Genomic DNA, 19242 nt, shown 5'->3' on the forward strand with positions numbered 1-19242 from the left:
AGAAGCACTTGTGTGATTGGACTTAATTCTGCTGTCATCAAAGAGAAGAACATGTCTTGGCTAGTCTATACAGACTATAGAGAGATTGTTAGGAAACATTTGAGCCCCAAATAACCCCTGTCAGCCTACAAACACATGATAAATACTAAATAATTGTTTTAAGCCATTGAGTTTTGGCATGTTTGTTATGCAGCAATAGTAACTGAAACAGAGGATAAGGACAGGGGATAAGGATGTGATAGTGGTATAGAAAGAAGGAAGGGAATGATTATGACATACTTTTGAAGGATAAATTAATTGGCTGAAATAGGTTCTGGACATAATGAAATAAATTTAGATGTTAAAGAATGCAGAAGAATAGCCTCATAAACCTTCTTTCTTTATTGAATAAATTGAGACTATCTGAATAAGAAATTCTGAAGTAAATGAATAACATTATTATTCTTAAGAAGGAGTTACTTAGGTATATTCTTCCTCCTCTCTTTCTCTTATTTTTCTATTCATCGAGTGTTCACTTTGTGCATTTGCATTTGCAACAGTCCTTATTTGGTAAAAGCCTTCTTTTGGAAAGTGTACCAGTCAGTTAATTATCTACTTAGGAGGGAAGATGATGTCATAGGAAACCATTTATTCTTGTGAATTTACATAAACATATAATACAAATAAAATAACATTTTTTGAATAGTCCTTTGCACATTTTTACTTTGGGAGAAAATAAAAATTGTCGATTTCTGGTAATATTTTTCTTTTGTAGACTATAGATATTTTGGAATGATTAATCCAGCTGTCTTTACTCAATTGTCTGACTTGCTTCTGGCAAGAAGCATGTTAATGGAAGAAATCAGAGGGGACATTACAACTAGAAGAGCAAAGAACCATATAATGCTTTGCTTATAAGAATCACCTATTGTTGTTGGGGAAATTGCATTGCAGTATTTTAATTTGGAAGTCAAATCAGGCATCCTCGTCTAGACATAATCCTCTGACTACAGAGGAAAGTGCTTCTCTGTCCCTCCACCAAACTTCCTGCTGCAAATCCGCTTTTACCTGCACCCCACTGCGTGGATTCCTATTGCTGTGGGCAAGCAGCGTCTGATCATTTCACATGCAGAAAAAGAGGTCAGTCAGGAATGAGGGAAAGAGGAGTGGGGAGAGGAGAGGAAAAAAAGGAAAATGAATGATAAATTCTCTACAGGGTTACTGGAGGTTAATAATATGACTGAGGTATATGTAGTTATCAAGGCCTGTCATACTGTCTTACCCTGGCTATGTTCTTTCTAAAAGCTACATACCTTGGCACGAAACTGCCACCTCAAGTCTGTGAAATACCTTCTTCTATCATTGTAAAGCTACAACTTTCTGGGTGAAAACTCAGCCTTAATATATTTCTGGGCTGACATGTTTTCTTAGACACATTTTATAAGTGAGGACTAGGATACCAGACAATACTTGGCTGGTCCTGTCAAAAGAGAAAGGGAAAAAAGAGAAACTCAACCTCTTTCTTAAAAGAGAAAGAAAAAAGTTTGAGGGATCCTAGAAGCTGACATTGAAGATCCTGGGAGACAGAAAGAGGTTAGGTCCAGGTATGAGGTGCATGACAGTACAAAGCAAGGGGCCATCCTGTGCTCTGGATCAATCGATGGGGAAGAGCTCTCTAGCTTGGGTGAAGAGTGATAAAAACAAAGCAAGCAAGCAAACAAATAAACAAAACCCATACATGTAGAAGGCTAACCCTTAAGCATTTATTGCACTCTCTTCCCTTTTCCTTTCAATACCGTGTGAAATAGGTGATTGTAGTTCAGAGAGGTAGTTTTTGATAAATAGTAGGCCAAGGTATAGGAAGGTTTCAAAGCCAGCTGCCTAGTTGGTGGGGAGGAAAACAAGTGGAGTGAGTGATAGACAGTGAATTATAACATCAGAGACCTTGTTCTACAAGGAGAATCCCCTCCCCAATACCAAAAACATTCTGATGGTGCTAGACAGGGCCTAGGCTTTTTGCTGCTTCAGTTTGGAAACATTACCAGCCAAAGTAGACGTTTTCTGAGGTGTAAGCACTGTAAAAAAAGACAAACTGAACAACCTGTACTAGATGAAGCACCTTTAATGTACCAGATAGAAGAAAAAAATTTTTGAGCATAATAAAGATTTTTCAAAGAAATAAGAGATTATTAGGAACACAAAACAGACACAAATCATTGTAAGAATGAATATAACAGTGAAAGAAACTGGGCATCAAAACATGAGACTTGAAATAAAGAAAGAACTCAACAAAACTGAAAATAAATTAGTAAGCTGGAAGATCAGCTGGAGAACTCTCCTAGAAAGGAACAGGCAAGAAAATATAAAAGGAAAGGTAAGAGGGAACAAATAGAGGAAGGAAGTCTTGTCGTTTGTAACAGTATGGATGTACCTTTAGATTATAATGCTCAGTGAAATAAATCTGACAGAGAAAGTGAAATACTGTATGATATCACTTATATGTGGAATCTAAAAAAGCCACATTCATAGAAACAGTAAAAGGGTGGTTGCCAAGACCTGAAAGTGACAGAAAGGAGGAAATATTGGTCAAAGGGTATAAACTTCCAGTTATAAGATGAATAAGTTCTGGGATGTAATATACAACATGGTGACTACAGTTAACAGTACCTTATCATATACTTAAGTTACTGAGAGTAGATCTAAAATGTCTTCAGCACACACAAAAAAGGTAGTTATGTGAGGTGATGGATATGTTACCTAACCTTACTGTGGTAATCATTTCATAATATATCAATGTATCAAATCATCATGTCCATCTTTTTTTTTTTACTTTTTATTTAAATTTTAGTTAGTTAACAAACAGTGCAATACTGGTTTCAGGAGTAAAATTCAGTGATTCATCACTTACATACACACCCCAGTGCTCATTATAACAAGTCCCCTCCTTAGTACCCATCACCCATCTAACCCATCCACCCACAAAACCAATCCAAATAAGTGGAGGAAAGGAAATATTCGAGGATATAATAAACAAGGATTTTTCAGAACTAAAGATATATATAAGACCTTAGATTTAAAAAGGCCATGACCAGAGGATGTGGAGAAACGGGAACCCTCTTGCACTGTTGGTGGGAATGCAGATTGGTGCAGCCACTCTGGAAAACAGTGTGGAGGTTCCTCAAAAAAATTAAAAATAGACCTACCCTATGACCCAGCAATAGCACTGCTAGGAATTTACCCAAGGGACACAGGAGTACTGATGCATAGGGGCACTTTTACCCCAATGTTTATAGCAGCACTTTCAACAATAGCCAAATTATGGAAGAGCCTAAATGTCCATCAACTGATGAATGGATAAAGAAATTGTGGTTTATATACACAATGGAGTACTACGTGGCAATGAGAAAGAATGAAATATGGCCCTTTGTAGCAACACGTATGGAACTGGAGAGTGTTATGCTAAGTGAAATAAGCCATACAGAGAAAGGCAGATACCATATGGTTTCACTCTTATGTGGATCCTGAGAAACTTAACAGAAACCCTTGGGGGAGGGGAAGGAAAAAAAAAAGAGGTTAGAGTGGAAGAGAGCCAAAGCATAGGAGACTCTTAAAAACTGAGAACAAACTGAGGGTTGATGGGGGGGTGGGAGGGAGGGGAAAGTGGGTGATGGGTATTGAGGAGGGCACCTTTTGGGATGAGCACTGGGTGTTGTACGGAAACAAATTTGACAATAAACTTCATATATTGAAAAATAAATAAAAATAAAAAGGCCATGACCTGGTAAGTAAAGTGGATGAAAAAAAAATCATACCCAGGCATAATATACTAACATTTAAGAGCATCAACTAAAACAGAAAAATTCTACAAGCTTCCAAAATGGAAGTGGAGTGTGGGGACAGGGTATTATATCTATAAAGAAACAAGAATGATATTGCTATTATCAACATTAAATGAGTTAATGTATGTAAATTGCTCTGAACACTTTTGCACATAGTAAGCATTCTGTCAGTTTTAACTATTGCTATTATCAAACTTTTCCCAGATAGAAGAAGACAATAGAGTAATATTTGTGTTACTGTTTAACACAAGTGTTAAAGGAAAAATCTTTGAACTTAGGGTTTTATGATATTCTCAGTGATGTAAGGCTGAGAAAATGATAACATAAGATTCCCATAAAATGTGCTGTTGGACAAATTTTTCCAGTAGGAAAAAAATAGACCATTCTGTTCCCACATACAACCCTTGTGGCCCTCCATGGTGTGGTGTCCTCCTCTCCTGGATTGTAGGTATATTACTAACACAACTGCCAGTCTCATATGTTTCATGTCAGGTGTCTTATGTTTGGCCATTTCATACTGTTTCGGGTGGGAAAATCCCTCCCTCACCAAAGGGAGTTACCAGAGGGCAATCAAATATAGCTAATGTGGAATATAGATTTTAAATATGTTTATCAGAAGGCAAGAAAGTCTGAAAACACATGAGCTAAGAATTCAATCAATGGAGTAAAAGAAAAAAACAAAGCAGTGAAATAGAGAATAGCAACAATAAAACTTGGATAAAATATATAAATTTTGAGAAAAAACATAAAATGAGTAATTGTTCCAAAAAGAAATAGAAAAGTTTAATAGACTAATACAATTACATTTCTTTATGGTAATCAAGCATTTTTATAATTTTACAGCTGAGTTTCACTAAATTATTAAAGAACTGTTAAACTTTATATGAGTAATTCCAGAAAATATAAAAAGAGGGAAAGCTGTTTAAGTAATTTTATAAAGCTAATAAAACCTTGATTTCAAACCCAGGTGAAAACAGTGTAAGAAAAAAAAATATATCTACTTTACTTATGAATGTAGATTAAAAAAATATAAATAAAATTATTAGCTAATGGGATCAAGCGGCGTTGTTTTAAAAAACAATAGCATCATGATCAGTAAGTTTTTCTCTTGAGAATACAAAGGTCATTTAGCATAAGAATCTCTACACATGAAGGGACTAAAAGAAAAAAAAATCTGTTATTCCAATAGCTGGGGGAAAATTTGATAAAGATTATTTTTAATAAATGTTACCTAAAGGAATTTTTTCCCTAAATAAAGCTTATTTACTAAAAATCTACAGCCAACATTATACTGAATAGAGAAATTGTTTTTTTTTTTTAAGTTTATTTTTATTTTTCAGAGAGAGAGGCAGAGAATGAGTGGGGGAGCGGCAGAGAGAGAGGGAGACACAGAATCTGAAGCAGGCTCCAGGCTCTGAGCTATGAACACAGAGCCCGATGCAGGACTTAAACTCAGGAACTGTGAGATCATGACCTGAGCTAAAGTCAGATGCTTAACCGACTGAGCCACCCAGGGGCCTCCTGAATAGAGAAGTTTTGAAGGTTGGCTGCAGTGCTTACCATTATTTGGTGTAATACTAGAAATGCTGGCCGAACAATAATATTAGAAACAAAATAAGAGGTATAAGATTAAAATGGAACAACAACTATTATTTTTCGTATCTGTATAAAAAACTCAAAGGGATTAGCAGACAAAATATAAAAGTATTGGGAATTTTGACAGAGTTTGACAAATTTGCCAAAATTAGTTTAAAAATTTCAACTTTCAATTTTGGCAATAATTAGCCAAAAAACATTAATAGGAAGGAGATACCATTTATAGTAACATTCAAAACTGTAGAGCCTAAGAACTAAAATCTATAATGAACAAATCTGCAAGGAAAATTTTAGAGCTGTATTAAGAATTTAAAAAGAGGGACACCTAGGGGCGCCTGGGTGGCTCAGTCAGTTGAGTGACCAACTTCAGCTCAGGTCATGATCTCATGGTTTGTGAGTTCGACCCCTGCATCAGGCTCTGTGCTGACAGCTGGGAGCCTGGAGCCTGCTTCAGATTCTGTGTCTCCCTCTCTCTCTGCCCCTTCCCCACTCATGCTCTGTCTTTCTCTGTCTCAGAAATAAATAAATAAAAATATTTTAAAAAATTAAAAAGAGGGACACCTGGGTGGCTCAGTTGGTTGAGCGTCCGACTTCAGCTCAGGTAATTCATGGTCTCATGGTTTGTGAATTCGAGCCCCGCATCAGGCTCTGTGCAGATGGCTCAGAGCCTGGAGCCTGCTTCGAATTCTGTGTCCTCCTCTGTGCCCCTCCCTCATTCGTGCTCTGTCTCTCTCTCTCAAAAATTAAAAAAAAAATTTAAAAAAAAAAGAACGTAAAAAGAAAGTCTGAGTAAATAAAATGACAACATTTTTTTTCTTTCAACGTTGGCCTGGAAATATTAATAAAATTATAGCAGTATGTTTTTAGGAATTTAACCAACTGGTAATAAAATGTATGAAAGAATAAAAGTCCCCACATCACTCTGACAATTTTTAAATGGAAGAGCAAAGCAGGATGATTCACCTCAGACAGTAAGATATACCTCTGACTCTTAGCAATAGAAACAATGTGGTATTGGCAAAGAATAAACAAGAGACCAGTGTGATCAAACAGAGAGCTTATAAGTAGACCATAAACATATAAAAACTAGAATATGATTGAGGAAGCATTACAAAGCAGTAGAGAAAAACAGATTTTTAACGTATGACTCTGACTGTGCTGGTTTACCATATAAAGAAGAATAAAGTAGCTCTCCTTCACACCATAAAGTATAAAGCTTATATATTAAACCATGAAGCTAATAAATAGGATGTAAAGGAATGTTTTCTAACTTCATCCTGAGGAATGGCTTCTTGATCAAGGAAATACACACAATACTGCCCAAAATTGATGGCTACAACTATGTAAAATTTAAGAATTACCATGCAATGAAGGGCACCATAGACAAGGCTAATAGAGAGGTCATTGGGGAAAATGTTTACTGGCTCTAAAGAGAGTGCCTAGTAACTAAAAAAATGAAAATACAGAGAAAAGGAACCATGGCTATAGAAGTGATACACAAAATGGAAGATAGCCAATGAATGTGCAAAGAAATGCTCAACCTCACTGATAATCAAGAGGAAAAAAAATAATATTAAAACAATGAAATGTCATGTTTTACTGATCAGAGATGCAAAAACTAGAAATAGGATAATATTAAGTATTGGTGAGATGTACTTGGAAACAGGAAAACCAGAACACTGCTGGTAGGAATGGAAACAGGAATAGCCATTCTGGAGAGTAGTCTGTCACTACTTATATTTAAATACATGTACATATATACACATATGTATACATATATATAAAAACATGTATTATATTAATTTTATATATACATATATATATTCTCTATTTACTGACCTATCAGTTCCATTCCTGAGTCTATACCTCAGAAGATATTCTTGGAGATCCCTAGTAGTTACATATGAGGATGTTCATATTAAATGGTATGTGATAAGAGTGACTTGGGGCAACCTAGGTGCAATCACTAGGAAAATGTATAAATAAAATGTAGCAAATGAATATTTGGAATATCATACAGCAAATAGAAGCATATTCTCGGTGTACATACAGCAACATGGATAGATCTTTAAAAAATAGTGTTAAATGACAAAAACAAGGCACATATTGACACAGTTTTCAAAGGTATGTGCATATCCAGGGACATATTAAGCAAATCAGAGTGCCTCTCTATTGGTGAAGAAGTGGGCATTGGGGTTGAAAGGGAAAAGAAAAAAGAAATAAAACAAGAGAAAAGATCTGCATAGAGCTAGGAACCAAGAGTGTAATGAACACAACTGTGTTTTGGAGTCCAAAAGAAAAAAAGTGCCAATGCCTTGTCCCATTGACACAGATTCTCCCATAATCCCCAAATATAGGGTGTAAACACACACACACACACACACACACACACACACACACACACCCTCTGAAGGAGCCAAGCCAGACAAAATGTTTTTAAAGCCTTCACTGGAAGGGTTTATTTTTGTGTTTAACAACTAGCCAAATCAATTAAGGCAGTTAAGCTGGTTTGTGCTTTTATTTTCATCTTCTCCTTACACAGATTTCTGTGCCCAATCAGCACCACATCCACATCAGTTACTACCTACAGTCTTAGTGAATCAATAATATTAAATGCTGAAAAGGAACTTGTAAAGATAAAATAGAATTCAAATTAATTTAGTCAAAATGTACCCACTCCATGTAGTGAACCTTCTTTGTGCACGTTAATTGAAGAATCGGGTAATTAAACAGCAATTTTGATTAGTAGATTACCAACATGAAATTAAACCCCAAACTTCTCTTGCTCAGTGGTAAAATTCTTGTCTAAAATGTCAAGAAGATGTTTCATCAAAAATATTGAAAGAGAAAGCTCAATTTTCATGCAGAGTTTATTAACTACCCAAGAAACTGAATTTATATAATAGTTAGCTGGAGTATTGCTACTCTCCAAAACAATGCCATTAAAATATTTATTAAGTTAATAGTTAATATTTATTAAGAACTTTCAATAGCTGAGCATTCTGCAAGCACTTTATGAGGTGGCTGCCATTATTGTCATCTTTTTTACGAATGAGGAAACTGAGACTTAGAAATGGTATTTAGCTGAAGATTACATAGCTACTAGATGGCCAAAATAATTAAAAACAACAACAACCAGGTTGAAGAGATGTTTCCATTTCCTCACAGGAAATCCTTTGTATATGTCTGTAATGGCAGAGGAGCTGATTCTGAATTGCAGTGTTAATACTAGGTGAGACAGGTCTTTTCCTGGTAGGCACGAAGTTCTGCTCCCCTGCTGCCAAATAGTTTACCTGATCAAAATTTTGACTTCCATTCTACATGCATTTCCTGCCCTCTGGAACTCATGATATGAAACCCCAGATCATTAGATCTATTCAAGCCAGACTTCTATGTATAGTCAGCCCTGTGGACCTGTTGTAGTCTGGTACTAAGTTCTGTTTTCACCTAAGAATAGAGAACATCCCAAGCAACCTTTATTTTCCAAGAACTGTAAGTTAAGACATATTGTGCAAGGAACTCTTTGGGGTTTGTTCCAAGGTCAATAATTATTTCTAGTTTATTGTATTATCTTCTTTCTTTCCCTCCTTTTTTTTTGTTTGATTTTTGCTATGATCACATCTTAAAATAGGTAGTCATGATAGTTAAAACATTAGTTGATATGCTAAAAAGCCCACTGAACCAGGACAAGAGACCCTTGCAGTCCTGATATTGAACAGTTGATTTATCTCTTTTGGGCATCCATTTTGTCATCTTTAAAATGACTGCACTGTGCAGATAACTCTTAGCATCCCGATTAAAACTTAGTGTGCTTCTGAAAAATGGATGCATAATTGGAAACAAAATGGAATAAGATTAAGAAAACACTCAGGTTACAATATTTGAAGACAACCTATGTGTCAGCACAGCAAATGTGATCTGATCTAAGGGTCATGAACAATAACAGTACAATGAGAAAGTCAAAGGCAGGAGGCTCAAGGCATAAAAAAAGCACTTGTGGTTCTTAAATTTTGGTATAATGAGTCAGAACCACAAGGTAATCCTTTCATGACAGACAGGTATGGCCAAACCTTTCCTAGAAAGAGGGGCTGATGCAATGATTCTCATAGTATAATTTTTTTTAACTAGTGTTTTAAATGTGGTTTTAAGTATTGTTGGAATAATAGACTTCTTTCAAAATCTGATAAAATCTAGGCCTTCTACTCAGAAAAATGCAAATATGAATACACACCATTTTACATGGAATTTTAGAAGTTTACAGACTCCATGCATTCAGCCTCTAAATTAGCAGTCCTAGGATATAAATGATATCTAAGTCATCCAGAGGATTGGTTGACTATTTTCTTGTAGTTTTAATGTTTATGACCTGGCTCATTCATTCATTAAGTCTTTCAACAAATGTTTTTTGATCACCTAGTAGATACTGGAAATCCAAAACTGAAACACATAATGTGCCTTTGGGGACTTTAAGGACAAAGGATAGGAAAGTACAAGTTAGGAGCAATATATATGTAGGGCTAGGTTTCTCAGCTTTGGCATTTTAAGCTGGATAATTATTTTGAGGGCTATCCTGTGCATTGTAGGATGTTTAGCAGCATCCCTGGCCTCTACCTACTAACTGCCAGTGGCACCCCCAGTCCCAGTTGAGATATCCCAAAATGTCTCCAGATATTGCCAAAGGTCCCCCTTTTGGGGGGAAGGGGAGTTGAAAATCCCCTTCCAACTAGGAGTTGAAAACCACTAGGGAAAGAGCTTCTAAATCGCAGCAAAAATTAGGGAGGGAGACACACAGGAATAAACATTGAAACAAAGCCTGAAGAATGTTAGACAGGACTGCCTTTCTCCCACTTCTAGTGTCCATGTATAAGGATCTTTAAAAGCATATTCCTGGCCTCTCCTTGCCTCTTAATTTACTCTGTCCCAGAAGAAATGAAATGGCTGGCCTGATTGGAAAGTTTACAAAAGATCCCTGGGCTTACTAGGCTCAGTTTCTATTTTCCTCATGGGATCTGGTGCCTTCAGGGTACACATGTGACTGTGCTTTACCAGCATCTGCCTTCATCACCAGGGTAAGGTCTTCCTTGGTCATGGGGGAAGCTTAGTCCCACCCAGTGCTGCTTCAGTAGGATGGCGAGCTGCCCAACTCTAGCATCCTTACTATATCTTCACAGATTTAAAGCCGTGACCTCAAATCTCACCTCCCACAGTAAGTAGAGTCTTCTTTTGATCTCCAACCCTGTCATCCTTTTTATTTTTCAATTTATTCGGAACTGATGATGAGGAAGAGGCATATTCTATGTTGAGGCCCTTCAAAGACTGCCTCCCCCAGATGAATAGGAGTCATGTAGGTAAACTGGGAAAGGATAGTCTAGACAAAGGAAACATCATAAACAAAAACAATAAAGTAGTAGGCTGTGGTCTACTTAGGAATCTCTAATTAGTTTTGTAACCAGAATCTGAAATACAAGGCCAGGGAAGATTAGGTGGTGAATTGGGCTGGACAGACAGGTAGAAGCCAGATCAAGAAAGGCCTTCTATGCCACCCAGAAGAATCTATATTTTTTTCTGAGGTAATTGTGAGCAGTGTGAGATTATTATGAGACAGGACTACTAGGGTGGCTGCTATAAAAGGTCAGGAGAGGATGGGGGCTAAGCAAGGGCAGTGGTGATGTAGATGGATCTACTTTACAATATTTATGTGTGTGCTTTTGGCATGAATTTTACCTTTTGTTTCTACATGATATTAAGCAAACTCCATTCATTGTGTTAATTATGAGGCCAGTTTGTGGTGACAAGTAAGAAGGGGTGTGTGGTTTTTTCCCCCATTGTCTCACTGGAATGGTCTCTGAGTTACAAAAGCTCGTGCTCAAGAAAGACTTTATCACTCAAAAGGGTACAGATCTTGAGCATGAGTGACAAAAGAGCCACAGTGTAGCTGACTAAAGAATTGGTGAATCCAACCCTGGAGGAAGAGTTAGGGGAATGATTCAGTTTGGAGTAGAGAATAATTCATAGAGGTGCCAATTCTACAGCCACAAAGAAATAAGTCTAAACAAAGGCCTAAAAGGAGCGCCTAGGTGGCTCAGTTGGTTAAGCAGCCCATTTGGGCTCAGGTCATGATCTCACAGCTTGTGAGTTTGAGCCCCACGTCAGGCTCTGTGCTGACAGTTCAGAGCCTGGAGCCTGTTTCAGATTCTGTCACTGTCTCTCTCTCTCACTTTGCCCTTCCCTCACTTGCTCGCTCTCTCACTCAAAAGTAAATAAACATTAAAAAAACTAAGCAAAACCTAAAGGTCTTAGTGTCTTAATCCATTCAGGCTGCTCTAACAAAATATCATAGAGTGAGTGGCTTATAAAGAACAGAAATTTATTTCTCACAGTTCTGGAGGCTGGATGTCTGAGATCAGGGTACCAGTAGCATTGAGTGAGGGCCCTCTTCCAGGTTGCAGACTTCTTGTTGTGTCCTTACAAGTCAGAAAGGGGTGAGGGATCTCTCTGAGATATCTTTTATAAGGCACTAATCTCATTCCTGTGGACTCCACCCTCATGATCTAAGCACCTCCCAAAGACCAAATCTCCTGATACCAACACATGGGCATTAGGATTTCAACATATGAATGTTGAGGGGACACAAACATTCAGACCATCACAGATGGGCTGGAATAAAGGTTTTGATGATGAGAACTAAATATTGGGAGTTCCTGAGGGAATTATGGAATCAGGAGGACTTCTAAGTATAGTATAAAGTGACATGCATATAAGTTTTATAAAGCATTGATTTTCATTTTGTTTAAAAACAAAAACAAAAAGATGATTTTGAAATTGTGGTATACAAACAATAAAAAAGCAAAATACATTCCACTCTGGGATTTTGCTAATATTATCTTAGATTCACTTACTCAACAAATCTTTTTTGAGTGCCAACAGTGGAGTTTACATTTACTAAAATGGGGGATTGGGGCGCCTGGGTGGCGCAGTCGGTTGAGCGTCCGACTTCAGCCAGGTCACGATCTCACGGTCCGGGAGTTCGAGCCCCGCGTCGGGCTCTGGGCTGATGGCTCAGAGCCTGGAGCCTGTTTCCGATTCTGTGTCTCCCTCTCTCTCTGCCCCTCCCCCGTTCATGCTCTGTCTCTCTCTGTCCCAAAAATAAATAAACGTTGAAAAAAAAAAATTTAAAAAAAAAAAAAAAAAAAAAATGGGGGATTTTGTGAGAGAAGGAGACTTGGGATATGCATATCAGGAGCTCCATTTGGATAAGTGAATTTTGAGATGCATGTTAGCTAGAAGCTTCTACTACACTACAGAACATGAAGAGAACAACAGATTATCTAACTCTCCTTTCCCTACCACCCACTTTATACAACCTCCCATTGACCTGTTGGTATAAAACAAAACAAAAAACCTCTTTTATTACAAGTTTTAAAATTCACATGATGATTGTGCAATGCTTTAATTTTGCTTTTTAGTTGTATTTTGTCTAATAAAGTGAAATATGCATTAAAATGCCTGGCACATGGTAGGCGTTGAATAAATATTTGTTGAATGAATGAATGGTAGAGGGGAAGCCACAGGGCAATTACTCTTTCCTGAAAAGACCACACAGGAATGGAAGGAGAGCATGGCAATGTTGTTAGAGTCTAAATAGGAACCACTATATGTCTCAGGCATTTTTAGAAAATCAATGAGTGATGAGGAATCCAGAAATCTTTTACTCTATAGACCCCAGAGACTTGGACAAAAGCCTTCAAACAACATATTCCATTAAAGAAAGAACTTTTGAAGAGAAAAACACTGTTTTTCCCCCCTTCTTAATCTTAGCCTTACAACTCAAACCAAGCATAAAGAATTGGCAGCACTTTTTTTTTGGGGGAAAAAAAAACACAAAAAAACCTTTCTATGATGAAAGAAAACTCAACAGTGTTTCCCACCAACGAGAGAGTGGTTTTGTAGTATGATGGGAAGAGATGTTAATTTGGGAGTTATGCAGCTGTAAATTGACACACTGATAATATAAAATGTAGAGTTTGGGAAGAGCACAAAGGATCCATGTGCAAGACAAACTCATTGGGTGAGATTTGTAATCTGTGCGTAAGAACCTTTCAGAGCTTTCTTCTGGAAAAAGAGGAGGAATCTCACACAGTAACCCCAGAACTGAGGTAGGATGTGCCATGCAGTTGGATACAAATGCTTCAGAAGGGGAAAAGCTTCTACGTTCAAGGGAGGAAAAAGGCCTCGAGTGTAAAAGAAATATTAAAATTTGGTAGGCTTGATACCAGGGATAACTGAAGCAAAGATCCTCATTTCTTTAAATGTATTGTGAAATTGTCATTTGCATCCTATGAGAAGAAGATGCTGAGATAAAGTGGAGTTCAAATAGTATTGGGAGACCAGGGAGTGGAGGAGGAATACATGTGAGGAAAGATAAAGGAGGGAGGAAGCTGATTTGGCCAGGGAAAGCCTTCAGACAAAGATACAGTTCTGACACCGGCTCACACAGGAAAGGGGCCTGGGGAAAGTGAATTCAGAAGGAAGAACCTCAGACCATGATAGAAATCCAACAAAGTCTTGGCCAACCCAGCACAGAGCTTCCAAGTGCAGATAACTGGCTAGTGGAGGCCAAGTTAGGCAGAGTGGCCAGGCCCTAACACACTTGCCATGCCCAGTCATTGGGTGAAGACTTCCCAGGAAGACATGGCCTCAGCTCAAAAGCTGAGGAGAATACTGAAGCCTCTGCAGCTAGAAGCTGTTAACATCTCTGCAGATGAATCAAGCTGCTTCTTGAAGGGAGATACGTAACCTCCATGACTACCGTACAAAATGTCATGGTCTTAGTGAGTCCACTTCACTATACAAGTGTTGTAACATAATACACTCTGGTAGTAAATGTGCTGGAAACCTAGCAGACGTTGTCTAAAATATAATTCATAATGCTTGCTGGAGCACCTCTTATATAAAGACCAGGTCTCTTCATCCACGTTTTTGAAGTAGTGCTGCCATACCTATTTACGGCATTCTAAAATCTCATATCATCAGTTCTCCACAGCTTTGTAAGTTAAAAGCAAACAGACATAACAACAATTGAGATTTTTTAAAATCCCTTTTACAATATCATCATCAAATATCAAATAACTAGTAATAAATCTAGCAAATATACATATAACTTTACTCTAGAAATTATAAAACTTTCCTTAGAGAAATTAAGGAACTAAATAAATGGAGAGATAAACTATACCTGTGGATTAGAAGGCTGAGTATTTTTAAGATACTCATTCTTCCCAAATTGGCCTATAAATACAATGCAATCCCTGGGACTCTTTTTTAAATATCAACTATATCAAGGCACAATTAAGATGTAATAAGATGCACACATTTTAAGTGTACTCTTCAATAAATTTGAAAAAAGTAGACTCCAATGTATCCACCACCACAATCAAGATATAAAGCATTTTTATCATTTCCCAAAGTTCCCTCATGCGACTTTACAACCAATCACTACTCTTTCCCTGCAGTTCCAGGAAACCACTGATCTGCTTCCTGTTTTCTCTTTCCTAGACATTCATATAATGGAATCAAATAGATATGCTCTTTTACATCTTGTTTTTTTTTAATCACAAAATGCTTTTTAAATTCACCCATATTTTTGTATATTTTAGTAGCTTGCTTCTTTATATTGCAGATTGCTATTCATACATTCACAACTTGCTTATCCAGTCACCTATTGATGGATGTTTGGGATTTTCCAGTTATGGTCTACTATGAATAAGGGTACTTTTTAAACATTCATTTTTTTAAAAACACATTCATTTTCAACTTTTTGTACAGACTATGGTTCTCAAATCAGAACTATTGACTTTAGGTGTGGAAAATCTTTTTGTTGGGGGTTACCTTGTATATCATAAGGTTTTTAGCAGGATCCCTAGCTTCTATCTACTAGATGCTAGTGGTACTTCCCAGTTGTAGCAATAAAAAATGTCTCCAGACATTGCCAGCATTCCTTGATTAGGGGGCATGGGAATGTCAAGATTCACCATCAGTTGAGAAACTACTGTAAACATTTGTATTCATTGTTCTTGGGTAAATACCTGAGAATTGCTGGGTCATAGTGTAAATGTATGCTTAACTTTATGAGTAACTGAAAACCAGTTTTCCAAAGGCTTGTTCCATTTTACACTTCCAAGAGCAATGCATGAGAGTCCTTTCTAGTTGCTCCACACATTTGCCTACATTTTGGTACTGTCAGTCGTTTTTGTTTTAACAATTCTAGTGAGGGTAAAGAGTGTTTTGTTAGATTTTCACAATTACTCATGCTATTGAGCATCTTCTCTTGTTCTTTTTATTATATTTGCCTTTTTACTTAAATCATGGTTCATCTTTTGCTCAATTTTTGTTATTGTTCTTTTAATTGTCTTTGTAGGAGTTCTTTGTATCTTTTGCATATGATTCCTTCATCAGATAAATTATGTTGAGACATTTTCCCCAGACTGTGGCTTGTTTATTGATCTTAATGGTGTCTTTTGAGGAAATGAAGTGTTTAACTTATCAATATTTTTTTAAGGTTCGTACTTTTGTGTTCTAAACAAAAAAATCTTTGTTTTTATCTTCCCAAATTTGCGAAGATATTTTCCAGTGTTTTCTTAGAGAAACTTTAGGTTTCCAAGTTTTATTTTTGAACTATGAGTGAATGTGAGTGTATTGTTGTGAGTGGCAGAAGATAGAAGTTGGGGCTCGTTTGCATCCTTATGAATCTCTAGTTCACTATTTGTTAAAAAAGACTTTCCTCATGGGGCACCTGGGTGCCTCAGTCTGTTAAGAGTCCAACTTCGACTCAGATCATGACCTCACAGTTCGTGAGTTTGAGCCCCATTGAGACTCTGCACTGATGGCATAGAGCCTGCTTTGGATCCTTCACCCCTCTTTCTGCCCCTCCCTCACACATGTGTGTGTGTGTGTGTGTGTGTGTGTATGTGTGTGTGTGTGTATGTGTGTGTACTCTCTCTCCTTTTCTCTCTCTCTCTCTCTCTCTCTCTCTCTCTCTCCCTCCCTCCCTCCCTCCCTCCCAAAAGTAAATAAGCATTTAAAAGAAATAAAAGCATTATTTCTTCTTAAGAAAAAAGACTTTCCTCATTAGTGGCTTGACTAAAATTCGGTTGACTGCTATATGTGAGTGTATTCCTGGACTTTCTCTTTTGTTCTGTTTATCTGTCTACTCCAATGTTTCTCAACCTTTTTATTATCACCCCTCTAATGATCCTTTCTAGACATTTTATTCCTAATAGCCCTTTTCCCCCATGAACTTTTAATATCAGAGGTATATTATGTATTAATTTATGTACTCTAGGTATACCTATGCTTTATACATGAAAAGAATAAGAATATTTTCTTCCAAGAGCCAATTTCTACCTCCTTGTGGTGATATTACTCCCATTGAGAAAGCATTGTCTATTCTCATACTAATACCACATTGTAGCTTTATAGTCCATCATGAAATGAGGTGGTATAAGTCTTCCACTTTTTCTCTTTTTCAAATTATATTTGCTATTCTTGTCCTTTGCCTTTATAATTAGTTTTTTAATCACTTGTCAATGACTTTTTAAAAATGTATGGTGAAATTCTGTTACCCTCCATGAAGGAGTAGCAGGCACTAGCTTTACCTTTTCATCTAAACCACATGGAAGACCTCACAAAATACATGAACTTTTTTTTCTTTTTTCAGACACTAGGCAACAGACAGTAAAGGACTGTGGTCTCCAAGAGAAAGAAAATAAACTGATCCATATGATCACCTCAGTTTACTGCTTTGAGGCACAATCTGAATTGTAGAATAGGAAGAAGGTTCTCAGAGAGCACAGCAGCTTTGTTGAATTGAAGAGCTAGAGATGAGAATTTGGAGAATCTGAGGTGGCTGGTAGTTTGCAGGGAAGAATTCCAGAGGGGAGGCAGCCAAACTGAAAAAGCTTCAGAAATCTATATAGGTTTCCCCCTGGGTTTTTCCTGAACACTAAGACCTGCACACAAAGGGTAAAACCGTCTGAGCCCAGGAAAAGAACAAAAAGCCATGAGCCAAACTACTCAGAATTTACACAGGGCTTAGAATTGAGTTTGCACCAGCCAAATTGGAGATTCCTTACTAGTTAATTGGAACATTCAGTAGAGATCTCAGAAGAGTCACCTATTTTACAGTGGGGCTAAACTATCCAGTAACAACTACTCTAGACCCACTCTAAAAATTCTTAAAAACAAGTCTCATAAAGATGAAACTAAAATAAAATGCAACTAATTTAACAGTCTATGATAACTAATTAAACCGTCTTTAAAGAAAGGCAACAAAATCCAACACTAAACAACATAACAGTCATAGAAACTGGCAAACAAAGAAAAATTCTTGGACATGCCAAAATCAGGAGACAGTGTACTTTATACTGTTTATACTCTGTATGTATATCTCAATAAAAAAGTAAAAAGCTGGAAGACAAAGTTTTTGGTAAAAAGTATTGGTGGAGGAAGCATAGAATAATATAGTATGTATCAAACTTTCAGAATTACCCAAAAGGTTTGCATTATTAAAACACAGATTGTTGAACCAACCCCTAGAATTCCTAGTTATGCAGGCCAAAAATGTGGATTTCTAGCTAGTACCCAGATGTGGCTGCTGTTGTTGCTGCTGCTGCTGTGGCAGCTGCTCCAGAGGATCACTCTTGAGAACCACTGGGCTAGTGGTTAGTTTTAGATTCTAGAGTGAGTTAGACCTACTCAGCCATATACTAACTTTAAGATATTTGTTGCATTTCTCTCTCTTTTTAAATACAAGTTAATTTTCTTTCTTTGTCTGCTTTTTAGAGGTGAGGTTTTCCATTATTAAATTATAAATCAACTGGTAGGCACTTGGAAAGTTTATTTTATTTTATTGAAGTATAGTTGACACATGATGTTACATTAGTTTCAGGTATATAACATAGTGATTCAATACATCTACGTGTTATGCTGTGCTCATCACAAAGGTAGCTACTATCTGTCACCATAAAACCCTATTATGATACTATTGTCTATATTTCCTATGCTGTACCTTTTATCCCCGTGACTTACTCATTCCATAACTGGAAGCCTGTATCCCCCACTCTGCTTTGCCCATTTTGCCCGTCCCCCCAGACTCCTCCCCTCTGGCAACCATCAATTTGTTTTCAGTACTTATGGGCCTGTTTCTCCTTTCTTGTTTCTTCCTTTTTTTCATTTTTTAGATTCTACATATGAGTGAAAACATATGGTATTTGCCTTTCTCAGTCTGATTATTTCACTTACCATAATACCTTCTAGGTCCATCCATGTTGTCACAAAAGCAAGATCTTATGCTTCCTTATGGCTGCATAATATCTTACATTTTCTTTATCCATTCATCTCTTGATAGACACAGATTTCTGCCATATGACTATTATAAATAATGCTTCAGCAAGCATAGGGATGCATATATCTTTTTGAATTAGTGTTTTCATCTTCTTTGGGTAAATACCTGGTAGTGGAATTACTGGATCATATGTTATTTATATTTTTAATATTTTGAGGTACCTACATATTGTTTTCCACAGTGGCTGCAGAAATTTACATTCTCACCAACAGTGCATGAGGGTTCCTTTTTCTCCACATCCTCACCAACACTTGTTATTTCTTGTCTTTTTTATTCTAGTCATTCTGAGAGGTATAAGGTAATATCTCATTGTAGTTTTGATTTACATTTCCCTGATTGTGATGTTGAGCATCTTTTCATGTGTCTGTTTGCCATCTATATGTCTTCTATGAAAAAATGTATATTTGAGTCCTCTGCCCATTTTTTAAT

The sequence above is a fragment of the Prionailurus viverrinus genome, chromosome A2 (genome assembly GCF_022837055.1).
Source record: "Prionailurus viverrinus isolate Anna chromosome A2, UM_Priviv_1.0, whole genome shotgun sequence".
Classification (NCBI taxonomy): domain Eukaryota; kingdom Metazoa; phylum Chordata; class Mammalia; order Carnivora; family Felidae; genus Prionailurus; species Prionailurus viverrinus.